This window comes from Hemiscyllium ocellatum, chromosome 30, assembly GCF_020745735.1.
Source record: "Hemiscyllium ocellatum isolate sHemOce1 chromosome 30, sHemOce1.pat.X.cur, whole genome shotgun sequence".
NCBI lineage: Eukaryota > Metazoa > Chordata > Chondrichthyes > Orectolobiformes > Hemiscylliidae > Hemiscyllium > Hemiscyllium ocellatum.
The window spans coordinates 43,330,214-43,346,507 of NC_083430.1; the positions used below are offsets into that span (position 1 = coordinate 43,330,214).

General features: G+C 43.2%; 1 protein-coding gene across 1 annotated transcript in view; it reads left to right on the forward strand.

Moving 5' to 3' along the window:
- The first annotated feature begins 16,151 nt into the window (after positions 1-16,151).
- luzp1 (leucine zipper protein 1) overlaps positions 16,152-16,294 on the forward strand; it is a 158,758-nt gene continuing 158,615 nt past the window's right edge. The window contains exon 1 of the mRNA XM_060847694.1: positions 16,152-16,255. The gene's annotated coding sequence lies outside the window, so the exon portion shown is untranslated. The remainder of the gene's footprint in view (positions 16,256-16,294) is intronic.

A 16,294-nucleotide genomic window follows, 5' to 3' on the forward strand; every position in this document is an offset into this window, starting at 1 on the left:
TATGGGCCGGGTGCTGGCAGGTGGGACTAGATTGGGTTGGAATATCTGGTCGGCATGGACAGGTTGGACTGAAGGGTCTGTTTCCATGCTGTACATCTCTATGACTCTATGGCCTGTAAGTGGTGTGTCTGAAGGATGACCAATTGGTTATCAGGGATTAAACAGGTTCCATTCTGTAGGACCATTAGGTCTTTGTATTTTTCTACTGCTCCAAACTAAGAAAATATTTTCTCTTCAGTATTTCATTTCAGGTTACCCTTTGGAAATTAGCTCTGGTATTCCTCAAGGGGATTGGCCAATATTAACAGGGATTTCCCCATACAGAAAGTTTGAAGGTCATACCTACTCATAACCTCCAGTCCTTTTCTTACAGTTAGAGAGGGTGGGAGTGAGGATGAACATGGCAGAGTGAAGTTGAGGCAATGATCTCTCACTTTTACCTTTGTATGTGACTATATTTACATGTCTTTCTCTTTTTCTATATTATTGATATAACTTTCATCTTATTTAAACCAAGCTCTTTGCTTATCTTGTTGACTTCCTCCTCCTAGTAATCTCATTTTATTGAAATGTAGATTAATTCAGTGGTCCTCCGAATGGTTTTGTGAATTTAGGTGTAGCCAGATCAGGAGACCTCATCGTAGGGTATGTTAGGGTACATTCGGTCTATTATTCAGGTATGACCTGAGCTGATCTCAACTGAAGAGCTGCCTACGCTTCTTGTTTTAGCCCATCTTTCCTCTTGCCCTTTGGTATCTTGATGCCCTGTTGCATTATGGTCCCTTATCTATACAGCTCAATGGTAAAGACAGCTTGTATGGGACAGAGTAGATGAAACTGATAAACTTGTTTGCAACATCCATAGGTCAGTGCTGGAGCTTTCACTCTGCAACTGTTAATTCACCTGTGGTAATTGAAGAGTAAACAATAAGACACGGGTAATTAAAAACAAGTTAACCACTGAGAGGCCCTGGAATGCAAGTATAGTTTACTCTAATGATACATACATTGGAGTTCAGGAGGTTATAGATAATAAACTGTTACTGGAATGAAGAAACATGAAGATTGCTTGCAAATTGTTTGCAGCATTAGGAGTTGGTTAATATATAGTATTGAACTGAATTTGTGTATTTGTTAATGCAATAGTTCATGGTATTGTAAAAGACAGATCAGACATCACAATGGACTGAAATTCCCTATAGTGCAGCGACACATTCAGGCTATCAAGTTCAGATCACTCAAGAGAGGAGCTTGATAGTGGTCCAGGCTCTGTACTCCAGTGACCAGCTAAGCTTCAAAGGGCTCTTGTGGCTCAGTGATAGTGACCCTCTCTCCAAGCCAGGAGCTCAGATTCAAATACTACCTGCTCCAGATGTGTGTAATAACATTTCTGAACAGGTTGATTAGAATTTTTTAAGGCCATTTATAACTTGGTCGTATTGTCAAAGTACACAACAATGTTTAAACAATGAGCACGCATGCATAGTTTCCCATTGTTGTCATTGTCAGTAAACAATACCATAAACCTTTTTAACCCTTCAGAGAGACATGAGTCATCAGAGGGCTATTAGCGCACTATTAAATTAGCAAGTGCTTTTTTGGTGGGGAGGGGGGTAACTTCTTTAATTGAATCATTTTTTCCGAAAAATGTGCTTTCTTCTTCAATTAGGCAAGGAATTGCTGGAGTTCCTGAGGAACATTCACCAAGAAGTGTGCAAAGTAAAATTGCAGGTAAAGTGGTCACATGGGAATTTTGAAAATAGCTCCATAATGGTTCTCATTAAATTATTACAAAGAAAGTAATGTTGCTAAAGCTTCATTCTTGCACTCATCAGGACAAATGCAAGAATGCCAAATTTAAACCGTCACAACAATTTCTACTAAATCAATATTGTATTTATATAGATTATTAGGGTGGCACAGTGGCTCAGTGGTTAGCACTGCTGCCTCACAGCGCCAGGGACCCAGGTTTGATTCCAGTCTTGGGCAACTGTCTGTGTGGGGTTTGCACATTCACCCATGTCTGCTTAGGTTTCCTCCCACAATCTAAAGGTGTGCAGGTCAAGTGAGTTGGCCATGCTAAATTGCCCATAGTGTTAAGTGCATTAGTCAGAGGGAAATGGGTCCGGGTGGGTTACTCTTTGGAGGGTTGGTGTGGACTTATTGGACCAAATGGCCTATTTCCACACTGTAGGGAATCTAATCTACACACTACTGTTAAGTAATGTCACAAGTTAAGTATCACAAAATTTAAACTGAATAGCTATATATTTACATATTATATAACTGTAGTGATTGGAATCAGTTGGATCTTGTTGAATACATGATCCTTGATTGAGGTTGTTACCTTGGGATTGGGTCAATCAGCAAGCTCTGGCTGGCCAATTAACCCGGGGATTTAGAATCTCCTCCGTTCAGGGACTGACTCTGAGCTGATTGGCCACAGCCAGTGTACTGTGTACAAGTGAATAAAGGGTGACTTGGTGATGGGATCCCAGCCTCCGTGCTGTTTTTTCAGTAAAAAATATGACATATTGTAATCATATATTTCAGAATATGTTATGTAATAACAACACATTACACTAAATTGTTGTGAGATTTTGAAATTTGACATTCTTGTATGAGTACAAGATGAATAGCTTGTGCAAAATGTTGCTCTCATCAATAATATTCAAGTTCTTCTAATATTGGGTATAGGCTGTCCTCAGTGGGCAAGGATGTGGAACGTTATTCTCTGTCAAAGCCATTGTGATTGTTTCAATATCCAGTTGCTATCCAGCCCTATCATGAAAAGCATGAATGGGGGTTGAAGACAGATCATCTAGACCTAGATGCTGGAAGTCCCACAAGCCTGTGAAGCCATACTCCAATCAGTGAATGGGAGAAAATGTTTCCTTGGATGATTCCCTGGGAGGTGCTGATGCACCAGGGAGTCAGCTACCCTTAACATAAAATGTGGGGATTCGGTAAATTGGAAAAACCATTTCCAGGAAATGTGCATTGTACCATGACGTGCTTGCACCGTTTCACTGCCTGATAATATGTGAGTGTAGCTCCTTGTCTATGTTATCCGTCACTGTTTGCAGATGTTTTTCTTTAGGCCTGTAGGGTCTAGTACCTAGTATGAGTCACTGATACTGTGGAAAAACACAGACTACACCCAATCTGCTGTGCAGACATACAAAGCAAAGGAAGTTTCACATTATGTATACAGTATTGTGCTGAGGATGCTGAAATAGTTCATGCATTAAGTATTCGGGTTATATTTGCATATTTTTAAGCAAATTCCTTTGAAAGAAAACATGGCAAACAAGCCCTTCATGAAAGTGAGTACCAGTCAATATTGTAGAAAACCTTTCTAAAGCACTCAAAAAGCATTTCACATCTTGTCTATTTAGTTTTGATGGCCCATTTCTTTAAGGAGGTCACTAAGGCTCAGATTTGTTAAACACTCAGCTACAAAACAGTGACTGCTTCCCTTGTAGCAACTACACTTCAGAAAAACATCACTGAGGCTGTGTAACTATGGAACCTGAAGCTGGGTTCTCAATGTGCAATTCCATTCTTCCTTCCATTTTCCATTAACAGCTCATTTTGAATGCCACAGGCCCAGGATTCACCGACACAAAAACCTCACATTTTCACCCCCAACCTCCACCCCCACCCACCACCCACCCAGTTCAATTAGGAGCCTCTTTAATGGCCACTGAAGCCTGTTATTGAGGGACTGAATTTGGAAGAGGTAAAAAGCTCCCTATCACTTTAAAGAGGTTGCTGGAATCTGAAATCTCTGTAAAATGGCTTTTTATTCACCATTCTATAAACTATTTACATTCTTGCTCTTGGCAAGATCTACACGTAGTATCTCCCTTCATATTCTCTCTTTCATGTGATCTCTTACACCACTACTACTGTATCTTGCTATTTGTACCTTTGAATATGAACCATTTACCCTGCATTAAGTGCCTTGATTCCTCTCTGCTACTGTTCTAGGGAGAAAAGGCCATTTGACATCCTAAGTAACAAGTTGAAGCAAAAGGTCAAAACATCCACAAATACATCCAACTGGACTTGGCAATTCTGGTCATGATTCCATTGGTTCATTAACTAAGAGTCCTTCCATGGCCCTACAACAGGTATACGTGCCGATAGCTTTTATACAACATTGAGAATTCAGCCCCTACATATCGGCAATCATATACAATGAGAGTGATAAATGAAACAACAACCACACAGCAGATGAACTGGAGCAGGGCTAGGCTGGGGTAATGTTACAGTGGTGGAAATAGGCTGTCTTGATGGTGGCACAGATATGTAGTCAGAGACTGAAGTGAAAGCCACCATATTCTCAGAGCATCATTGGCTGCTCTCTCATTAGAGAGACATCTGCTGGTGAGTTTAACATGATGGCCACCACACCTGACTACAAAGGTGTGAGGACAAACCTGTTCATCCTCAGGCTGTTCCCAAGAAAATAAACAGAATTACTGGTGTAGACGCAAGACAGTGGTTTTGATCTTTATTCAGTTAGGGGAAACTTCTGCTCATCTGGAAAAATGTCAGTTTAGCTTCAAGTGTAGAAAAGGTACAGTGAAGAAGAGGCACTTTAAATCACATTACTTTACATAGAAGGTGGTACATTGTAATGAGTGAGGCATGCTTAAAGGTTGCCACAGATTGTACATAAAGGCACTTACTGCAGAGGCAGAGGCACATGTCTATGACAAACCAACCAACAGCTAAGGGTGTAATTGTGTTTCTCCTGACATACATGTATGAAATGGACAAGGAAAAGAGTATATATGATTGAACCTACTGGTTCCATGGACAGTCAGTATACATGGAGAAATATTTGAGACCTGAGTAGAGGTGTGGGATAATAGGAGGAAATGAGGACTGCATGCTGGAGGTCAGAGTTGAGAGAGTGGCGCTGGAAAAGCATAGCAGGCCAGACTCCTCGGATGCTACCTGGCCTGCTGTGTTTTTCCAGCACCACACTCTTGACTACTGTGGGATCATGACATTTCCTGGCCAATGGACCATCCACATGAGGTGCATTAGAGTTTTTCCGTCCTGGACAATCCTTTGCTGTTTGAGGGATTTCGAAGTAAGTACAGTAGCTGTAGTGTTTGCCTACCATGGTTCCTGTTGCAGTAAGGAATTCACTGAAGGGAAAACTTTCAGAGACGTTTTGGAGACATGATAATTTTGCTGCATTAAGGGAAAAATGTTTGACTCGAAATAGGATCTCCTGGATAACCACTGTAGCCTTGTCTTGTCTGCATGTTGATTTAAGTCTGAATGTAAATGTTTAATCCTTCTCCTTCCAACTACATCCCATTGACAGAAGCAGATTTTGATTTCTGTTATTTTGTGGAATGTAATTCCTTCTGCTTGACTGCTTTCTGTTGACAGAAGCATGGAAATTGTCTGCAGAATGTAATTTTTCTGTCTGATCTTCCATGTTGACAGCTTAAGGATTTCGATTTAAGTTCTTTGATGGAAGGGCCTTTATCTGTAATAGACCATTCCCTTCAAATTTTACATTTTTATCTAACCAAGTATTAATACCTTATAAAGAAAGTATGCTAAAAGTATAATAAATTGCATTTGTATTTTGCCTGCAATGTAGTGACATATCACAAGGAATTTCCAAGGAGCATAACAAAATAAAATTGTCACTGTGTTACAACAGGGAACCAAGTGCTTGGTCAAAGAGATAGGTCTAAAACCACCTTAAAGGAGAAAAGTGGGGAAGGAACAGCTTAGGTGTGAGAGATATTCAACATCTTCAGGGTCCAGATGGCTGAGAGGGTGACATAAGGATTTGAAAGAAATGATTTACGTACAAAAGGCTAGAATTTGAAGATGCAGAGTTACTAGATAGTTATAGAGCTGGTCAAGGCCACGAAGATAGAAGGTTAGTTACAAAGCCAAGATTTCAATCATAAGCTGTGATAACATTGAAAGCACAAAATTTGCATGTGATGCTGAAAGGGAAATCATCAGTAATTTCATATTTCCAGTTGCGGTATTTGAACTATTGGAACAATCAGTTTAAAGTTTAGATTAGATTACTTACAGTGTGGAAACAGGCCTTTCAGCCCAACAAGTCCACACTGACCCGCCGAAGCGTAACCCACCCATACCCCTACATTTACCCCTTACCTACGGGCAATTTAGCATGGCCAATTCACCTGACCCACACATCTTTGGACTGCGGGAGGAAACCGGAGCACCCGGAGGAAACCCAAGCAGACACAGGGAGAACGTGCAAACTCCACACAGTCAGTCGCCTGAGGCAGGGAATTGAACCCAGTGCTAATCACTGTGCCACCATGCCACCCACTAAATGTTGGAGTTTAATGTTGGAGTCTGGATTAGAGTGGTGCTGGAAAAGCTCAGCAGGTCAGACAGCATCCGAGGAGCAGGAAAATAGATGTTTCGGGCAAAAGCCCTTCATCAGAATGGCTTTCTGATGAAGGGCTTTTGCCCGAAACATCGCTTTTCCTGCTTCCCAGATGCTGCCTGACCTGCTGAGCTTTTCCATCACGACTCTAATCTAGACTCTGATCTCCAGCATCTGCAGTCCTCACTTTTGCCTACTTAAAGTCAATATGTTCACATTATCTTCCAAGTTAAGAAGTGATGCTAATCTCATAGGAGCTATGGGTTATCCTATTGTGTAATTATTTATAGGTCCAGATATAGGGTCAAGGAGGAAGCCAGTGGCGGCAGTGGAAGTTGGCAAGAGAGACAAATTTTAAAAGAACAGGAGTCAGTAGAAACATAGAAAGTTTACAGCACAGTGGAAGTCCTTTCAGCCCATTATTCTGATCAAAAACATACAGCCTAATCACACATTCTTGCCCTGAGCTGGTAACATTGCAGTTAGAAAGCTTTGAGTACTTTTTATATGCAGAGAGTGTTTTGCCATCTTGTACAGTGAGTTTGACAGCTTTACTGCCCAACATGTGATCTGTCTCCCTCTGATCGTGCAGCCAATTATTTTCATTCAATGCTTCCTGATTGTCAAGGGAGCTTTATCTTTTCGGGAGATGTAGGGGTCACCATCAAGGCCAGTATTTATTGCCATCTTTAACTGTCCTTAGACTGAGTTGCTGGTATTTTTTACAGACGGATGTCCATAGGTTGGAGTTGCAGCAAAAGGCTGAGACTGACAAGGGTTTTCTTGTAAGTTTAGCACAAACACCAGCTTCCACCTTTCGCCTTCCCGACCCTTTCCTGGTCCAGAGGCCAAGCCCAACTAGTGAAGAACCCAGCCCTTGGTTTGCTTGGTAATTAAATCCAACCATCAAATCACCAAATAACAAGCGCTGTCCACCAGCGATAGTGTGACAAGAACCAAAAATCTAAAATTGAAAGGAGAGAAGGGAGCTAAATCAAAATGGTTTTCGAGGCGGAGATGATACAACAAAGCCCGGCCTGCACCCACCTCTCCCAAAGGACTTCACGGCTGCTGCCAGATACCATACCTTCCACTCTAAGGACACATAAGCATGCACATAACATGAGAGGGAGGTAGGATTTATGATCCCCTCTGCACTGTGGACATTTTAGATAGGCCCATCTGATTAGAAACATGCAGCACAGAAACACAACCTTCAGTTCTACTCGTCCATGCTGGCCAGACACTGTCAATTACTCTAGTCCCATTTACCAGCACTTGGCCCATATTCCTCTAAACCCTTCCTATTCATCTACCCATCCAGATGCCTTTTAAATGTTGTCATTGGACCAGCCTCCACCACTTCCTCTGGCAGCTCATTCCATGCACACACCACCCTCTGTGTGAAAAAGTTGTCCCTTAGGTCCCTTTTAAATCTTGCCCTTCTCCCCCTAAACCTCTTTTAAAAGATCAAACTGTTCAGACATGTTATGGATCATCTCTGGGGCAGGTGGGTCTTGAGTCTGAACCTTCCAACCTGGACGTAGTGATACCTTTACTTTGGCACAAAAACTCAGTCTTTAAATAGTAAGTCCAACAGGCATTGTCTTCTCTCAGTCAGCTCTGGTTTACACTTAAAGGCAAAAAGTGTGGCACTGGAAAAGCACAGCAGGTCAGGCAGCATTCAAGGAGCAGGAGAGTCTATGTTTCAGGATAAGCCCCTCATCAGGAATATGGCAGGTGGGGTTACGGGAGCTGAGAGATAAATAGGAGGGTGGATATGGGGATAAGGTAGCTGGGAAAGCAATAGGTAGATGCAGGTGGGGGGTCACAGTGATAGGTCAGAGAGGAGGGTGGAGCAGATGAGCGGGAAAGAAGATGGACAGATGGGACAGTTTGCGAGTGGTGCCGAGTTGGAGGGTTGAATCCGGGATGAGGTGGGGCGGTGTGGAGATAAGGAAACTGGTGAAGTTGACATTGATGCCATATAGTTGGAGGGTCCCAAGGCATTAGATGATGCGTTCTTCTTCCAGTCATCGGGTGGCTTGGATTTGGTGGTGGAGGCGGTCCAGGACTTGCATGTCCCTGACAGAATGGGAGGGGGAGTTGAAGTGGTTGGCCAACTCAACCTATTAGCTCCCTTCAATAAAGCAGAATTGAGGGCCATAGTTAAAGGGAATGGAAACCTAATGTGGCAAATAGGGATCTAGATACATCTATCCCCTAAACCTGGGTGACTGTTAATGAAGTGCCTATGATTCTGCACTAGGCTCGTGAGAGGGTTGTGCACTTGGCTGCTTCACCAACCCATTTCCTTCAGTATGCTGAACATCTGACTTTTCCTTTCTGGCCCCTGTGCTTTCCTTTGGTCAACCCTGTCCCTTTCAGTATTATTGTCACATCCCCTTCTGAGGAAAAAGAAAACTCTGATTTCAATCTTTCCTTCCATATGTCTCCTCCTTTTTCTCACCCGTATTCTTCCCTCCCAATACCATTGAGATTTGGAAATCCAGTTGAAGCTCCATTCTGATTTTAATGCCTCTCCAGTGAAATTTCCAGGGTGACTTGCATAAGCGTTCAGCTGGTGTTTCCTGTCTGAATCAGGATAGATGGAGTTTTACCTCCACTCCTTATGTGTGTTTTGGCCCTGGCTAGCTCTCCATCCAAGAGTCAGCAAGTTTGGCTTTTCCAGGGGAAGGGAACATCCTGGCATTGGGCTAAGGACAAGAGCCTGGGATGGGGGGTCGGTCCTGATCCTAAGCTGAGGAAAGTGATGATTTGGATCCATGACCCTTGCTGAGCATTTTACGCATGAGACACCATCTCTCAGAGCAACAGGGAAGTGTCAGTTTTGACTTTATTTGTGCTCAAGTCCTGGTCAGGAACTTGAACCTACAACCTTCTCAACTCAGAGGTAAATGTTCAACATTCTGCACTGTGGGTGACACCACACAATAAACTCTTGATGAGTTACTTCCTTGGGGGGGGGAGGGGTGTGTCCAGCACAAATTTGTGTTGAGTGGGCTTTCAAGATAACTGAGAAGGCCTCTTTGCAACCCGATTTGTAACAAATACACTCTATGACAACAAATTTCCCAAAATGAAAATACAGGAAAGCAGTAAATATGTGAATAATGTAATTAATGAATTTCTTCACACCTTCTAAAAGGCCTTGAGAAAGTGGTGGGAGTCAACCCCAAAAGAATCCCAGTAATCGTTTTCTGCTCAGCGTGCTGCCTATGCAGTCAAACATGTTTCCATGTTGTGCCAGTCCGCATCCTCTATCAGCTTCACTGCTTTAGGAGAGAAACAGGCAAGTGAGGGGGGGAAGGCAGTCATTAGGGTCTTCAGAGTCATCATAGAACATAGAACATAGAACATAGAAAAGTACAGCACAGAACAGGCCATTTTGCCCATGATGTTGTGCCGAGGATTAATCCGAATGTAAAGTAAAATAACTTAACCTATGCATCCCTCGACTCACTGCTGTCCATGAGCATGTTCAGCAGGTGCTTAAACGTCCCTAATGACTCTGCTTCCACCACATCAGCTGGCAACGAATTCCATGCATTCACAACTCTCTGTGTAAAGAACCTTCCTCTGACGTCCCCTCTATACCTTCCTCCTAATATCTTAAAACTATGACCCCTCGTGCCAGTCAATCCTGCCCTGGGGAAAAGTCTATGGCTATTGAGTCTGTCTATTCCTCTCATTATCTCGTATACCTCGATCAGGTCACCTCTCTTCGTCCTTCTCTCCAGAGAAAAAAGTCCAAGCTTATTCAATCTTTCTTCATAAGGCAAGCCCTCCAGTCCAGGCAGCATCCTGGTAAACCTTCTTTGCACCCTCTCCAAAGCCTCTGTATCTTTCCTATAGTAGGGTCACCAGAACTGGACACAATATTCCAAGTGTGGCCTCACCAGGGACTTGTAGAGCTGTAGCAAAACCTCGCGGCTCTTAAACTCAATCCCCCTGTTAACGAAACACCATATGCTTTCTTAGTAACCCTATCCACTTGGGTGACAACTTTGAGGGATCTGTGTACTTGAACACCAAGATCCCCCTGTTCCTCAACACTGCCAAGAATCCTGTTTTTAATCTTATATTCAGCATTTGTGTTCGACCTTCCAAAATGCATCACTGCGCATTTATCCAGGTTGAACTCCATTTGTCATTTCTCAGGCCAGCTCTGCATCCTGTCTATGTCGCGCTGTGGCCTGCAATAGCCCTCGATACTACCATCAATCTCCTCCTTTGAAGAATGAGCCACACCTACAATTGCCTCACCTGTTCCTGTATTACCCACCTCCATTGGATGTCTGGACTCATTGTCTCTGCTGGGATTTCCAAGCCAACCAAGCTCAGCTCTTGCGTAGTTACCACTTTGGAATTTCGGTTTGTCACATCGTTTTTTTGGGTTTATTATTCTGCTGATAAGAACAGCTGACAACTTCAACACAACCCAATTTTTGTGCCATCCAAATTGAACTCACCGCAATTTCATTACATCATTACATTGGTTAAGAAAAAGAAGGAAGCATATGTTAGGTATAGACAGGATAGATCGAGTGAATCCTTAAAAGAGTATAAAGAAAGTAGGGGTGTACTTAAGAGGGAAATCAGGAGGGCAAAACAGGGACATGGGATAGCTTTGGCAAATAGAATTAAGGAGAATCCAAAGAGTTTTTACAAATATACTAAGGACAAAAGGGTAACTAGGGAGAGAATAGGGCCCCTCAAAGATCAGCAAGATGGCCTTTGTGTGGAGCCACAGAAAATGGGGGAGATATTAAATGAATATTTTGCATCAGTATTTACTGTGGAAAAGGATATGGAAAATATAGACTGTAGGAAATACATGGTGACATCTTGCAAAATGTCCAGATTACAGAGGAGGAAGTGCTGGATGTCTTGAAACGGTTAAAAGTGGATAAATCCCCAGGACCTGATCAGGTGTACCTGAGAACTCTGTGGGAAGCTAGAGAAGTGATTGCTGGACCTCTTGCTGGGATATTTGTATCATCAATAGTCACAGGTGATGTGCTGGAAGACTGGAGGTTGGCTAACGTGGTGCCACTGTTTAAGAAAGATGGTAAGGACAAGCCAGGTCACTATAGACCAGTGAGCATGATGTCAGTGGTGGGCGCGTTGGAGGGAATCCTGAGGGACAGGATGCACATGTATTTGGAAAGGCAAGGACTGATTTAGGATAGTCAACATAGCTTTGTGCATTGGAAATCATGTCTCACAAACTTGATTGGGTTTTTTGAAGAAGTAACAAAGAAGATTGCTGAGGGCAGAGAAGTAGATGTGATCTATATGGACTTCAGTAAGGCGTTCTACAAAGTTCCCCATGGGAGACTGATTAGCAAGGTTAGATCTCATGGAATACAGGGAGAACTAGCCATTTGGATACAGAACTGGCTCAAAGGTAGAAGACAGAGGGTGGTGGTGGAGAGTTGTTTATCAGACTGGAGGCCTGTGACCCAGTGGAGTGCCACAAGAATTGGTGCTGGGCCCTCTACTTTTTGTCATTTATATAAATGATTTGGATGCGTGCATAAGAGGTACAGTTAATAAGTTTGCAGATGACACCAAAATTGGAGGTAAAGAGGGTTACCTCAGATTACAACAGGATCTTGGGCAGATGGACCAATGGGTTGAGAAGTGGCAGATGGAGTTTAGTTCAGATAAATGCGCGGTGCAGCATTTTGGAAAAGCAAATATTAGCAGGACTTATACACTTAATGGTAAGGTCCTAGGGAGTGTTGCTGAACAAAGGGACCTTGGAGTGCAGGTTCATAGCTCCTTGAAAGTGGAGTCACAGGTAGTTAGGATAGTGAAGAAGGCATTTGGTATGCTTTCCTTTATTGGTCAGAGTATTGAGTCCAGGAGTTGGGAGGTCATGTTGCAGCTGTACAGGACATTGGTTAGGCCACTGTTGGAATATTGCGTGCAATTCCAGTCTCCTTCCTATCGGAAAGATGCTGTGATACTTGAAAGGGTTCAGAAATGATTTACAAGGATATTGCCAGCGTTGGAGGATTTGAGCTACAGGAAGAGGCTGAACAGACTGGGGCTGTTTTCCCTGGAGCATCGGAGGCTGAGGGGTGACCTTATAGAGGTTTACAAAATTATGAGGGGCATGGATAGGATAAATAGCCAAAGTCTTTTCCCTGGGGATGGGGACTCCAGAACTAGTGGGCATAAGTTTAGGGTGAGGGGGAAAGATATAAAAGAGACCTAAGGGGCAACTTTTTCACGCAGAGGGTGGTACGTGTATGGAATGAACTGCCAGAGGATGTGGTGGAGGCTGGTACAATTGCAATATTTAAGAGGCATTTGGATGGTTATATGAATAGGAAGGGTTTGGAGGGATATGGGCCAGGTGCTGGCCCGTGGGACAAGATTGGGTTGGAATATCTGGTCGGAATGGATGGGTTGGACCGTAGGGTCTGTTTCCGCACTGTACATCTCTATGATTCTATCAGTTTGATGTATTAGGCTGGGAGAAGTCCCATTGTTAGAGGGTACATCCAAATATAAGGAAGTGGCAGTAAACCTTGATAAAAATTAAGGATGAATTGAAGAAGTTGGGACTGTTCTCCTTGGAGAGAATAAAGCTGAGAGGTGACTTGATAGTGGTTTTCAAACTATGAGCAGACTGGACAGAATAGGTATGGAGAAGCTGTAAAAGGATTGAGAACGAGAAGCAAAAACAAAACAGAAACTGCTGGAAAAGCTCAGCAGGTCTGGCAGCATCTGTGGAGAGAAATCAGAATTAATGTATCAGGTTCAATGACTCTTCTTTGGTTCTGTGGAAGGGTCATAGAGTCATAGAGATGTACAGCATGGAAACACACTCTTCAGTCCAACTCATCCATGCAATATCCCAACCCAATCTAGTCCCATTTGCCAGCACTTGGCCCATATCCCTCTAAACCCTTCCTATTCATGTACCCATCCAGATGTCTTTTAAATGTTGCAATTGTACCAGCCTCCACCACTTCCTCTGGCAGCTCATTCCATACACGTACCACCCTCTGCGTGAGAAATTGCCCCTTGGGTTCCTTTTATATGTTCCCCTCTCACCCTGAACCTATGGTCACTGGACCCCAAAACATCAAGTCTGATTTCTCTCCACAGATGCTGCCAAACTGCTGAGCTTTTCCAGCAGTTTCTGTTCTTGTTTCTGACTTCCAGCAACAGCAGTTCTTTTGTTTTTATTAAGAACTAGAAGGCATAGATTTAAAGTGACATGCAAAGGAAGCAAGTGTGATCTGAGTAAAAAAAATGTTTTCACGCAGCAAGTAGTTAAGGTATGGATGATTTGGAGATGCAGGTATTGGACTGGGGCGTACAAAGTTAAAAATCTCACAACACCAGGTTATAGTCCAACAGGTTTAATTAGAAGCACCAGCTTTTGGAGTGTTGCCCTTTCATCAGGTGGTTGTGGAGAATAAGATTGTAAGGCACAGAATTTATAGTAAAGGTTTACAGGTAAGATTCTGTAAATCTGTTTTTTAGATTAGAATCAATCTGACCATTGTGGCACAGACAGCCTCACACAGGGAAGCTAACACCTTATGTATATTATCTGGGCTGACATGACACCAGTTGTCAAAGTTCACTTGAGAATGTAACTTCTTAAAAAATTTTGTGATTTACATATGAAAGAACTGAAACCAACATGGTCATTCTAAATGATCAGAGACTTAAACAACAATCCAGGTCTTTTTCAATTTATAATTTCAGTTACATCACACTGTAAACTTCTGCTATAAATTCTGTGTCTTACAGTGTTATTCTCCACAACCACCTGATGAAGGAGCAGCACTCTGAAAGCTAATGCTTCCAAATAAACCTATTGGACTATAACCTGGTGTTGTGTGTTTTTTTTAACTTAAGGTATGGAACACACTGCCTGGAAATGTATGCAAGGGAGTGGGGAAAAGGCAGGAGATTGGCCCTGGGTAATGATGCTTGCTTGAAGAGCCAGTGCAGGCACAATGGCCTTCTTCTGCGTCATAACAACTGTGATCGTATGATGAAAAGAATTGTCAGCATAAAAGGAAGTGCAGTGCTCCTGTAAAAGGACATACCAGGAGGTGCTAGTTTAATTGTAGTCTGGCACTAATCTTTACTACGAAAGGGGAAAGAAATTTCATATTGTAAGCATTTGTACTCTTTTAAATGTTGAGGTCTTTTTAACACCATTAGCATTCCACTGACTGCAAACAAGCAACTTTTCTTCCTTTGCTAACACTCCCATTGTGTAAACCAATCATCTACAGTCAGCCAACAGCATTTTAAACAATGGGTTAAGATCAGAGTGGAAGGCCCTGTTGCCATAGCACAGTGAGGGGCTGTTACATACGTAAAAAATACCCTCAGGCTGTATGTTTGACATGAAATGCAAATTGTAAAGATAACTTATAACGATAGTGCCACATGCTGGACTGAAGCAAGTAGGATTATATGGAATGTTATACCGTCTGCTCTTGACAATGTTTTGAATAAACTATAAACTTGGGGAAAAGACCGTGATTGGATGAAAAGCATAAAGAGGGGATCCATCAAGATTGCTGTGAAATAGGAAGTGCCTTGAATTTAGTTTGTGTAGCTCTTCCCCCCCGCCCCGTGAATGACTGCAGTATTCAGTGTAACGCAGCGTGGAACAGGCACCACACCAACCTGGCCTAACGTCACAGGGTTAGAGGTGAAGGGAGGGGGGAAAGGAAGGTTAGGCAAGTCTGAACAGCTGCTGGCCACAATGCAGTGAGAGGGCGAGGGTCGAGTCTGTCATCAGAGGGTCCGACATGGCTGTGATGTAATGCCTTCACAGTCAAAGAGCTGCCTGACAGTCACCACATACATTTACCCCAGAAAAGTAGCTCATTTAGTTAGTGTGTGTGTGTGGGGGGGGGGGGTTACTTGGCACTTATAAGACCTGATCCCCATCATTCCCAGGTGGAGTGGGGGTATAAGTTTGGAGGGGGAAAGAAAATTGGACGGGAACTGTACACGACTGTAAAAGTGAATCTCAAGGTATAGCAGATATTTTATGTTAACTTAAAGCAAGTCATTTCAATACAATCTGCAAAAGAGAGCGCAAAGGAATTGGGCTGATTGTTGACAATGGTGTTGGTTTTCTCAATCCCAGTCACTTTCGTATCTATGTTGGTTCTTATTTTATTTAGGGGGGTGTGTTTACTGTTAGGATCTACAGCAGCAGACTGTGATCCCTGGGGGATGAGGCGAATTCTACCGGCCGTAAGGACCTTTAGAAGAGTCCCTGCTTGGTGTAAAGGTTCTGCGGGCTGGAGAGAGGCGTTGGACTACGTTCGGTTAACCAACAGCAACCTGACTGAGTACTAGAGGAGCATTAAGGTGCGGGGCAAGTGACACTGGGTTAGCAGAAGCTTCTCTGTCCACCCGAGTGTACATCAGGGCAATCGGTCACCCTGAAAAGTTGTTGCAACTTGAGATGCGCCTGTGACTTTAACATGAAACGCTGCTGGAATGAATGAGGTTCCTCAGTGTTGCTGGGGAGGAGAGGAGGGGGGTGATGGATGTCTGGAAGGGAACTGCAATGACTTAAAAGTGTTGCAGAAACAATGGCGTGAGAAGTGAATCACAGTCCCCTCCCCCCCTCCAGCAGCAGCTCGATTTGCTTCCTGTTGGAATTGGCTGAGAGTTGAAACGTTACTTCAGCCTGGATTCCAGCTCGGAGTGGTTTCAGGAGCTGTTCAGGCTCCTCCTTCACTCAGAGAGAGGGAATCAGTATCTGCACCAAATATGGCCATGAAATGACATCACTGCTCGAGGAGGCCGGCACTGTTCACGGTAATCCCACCTTTCATTGTTAAAACACTTTACTTTGGG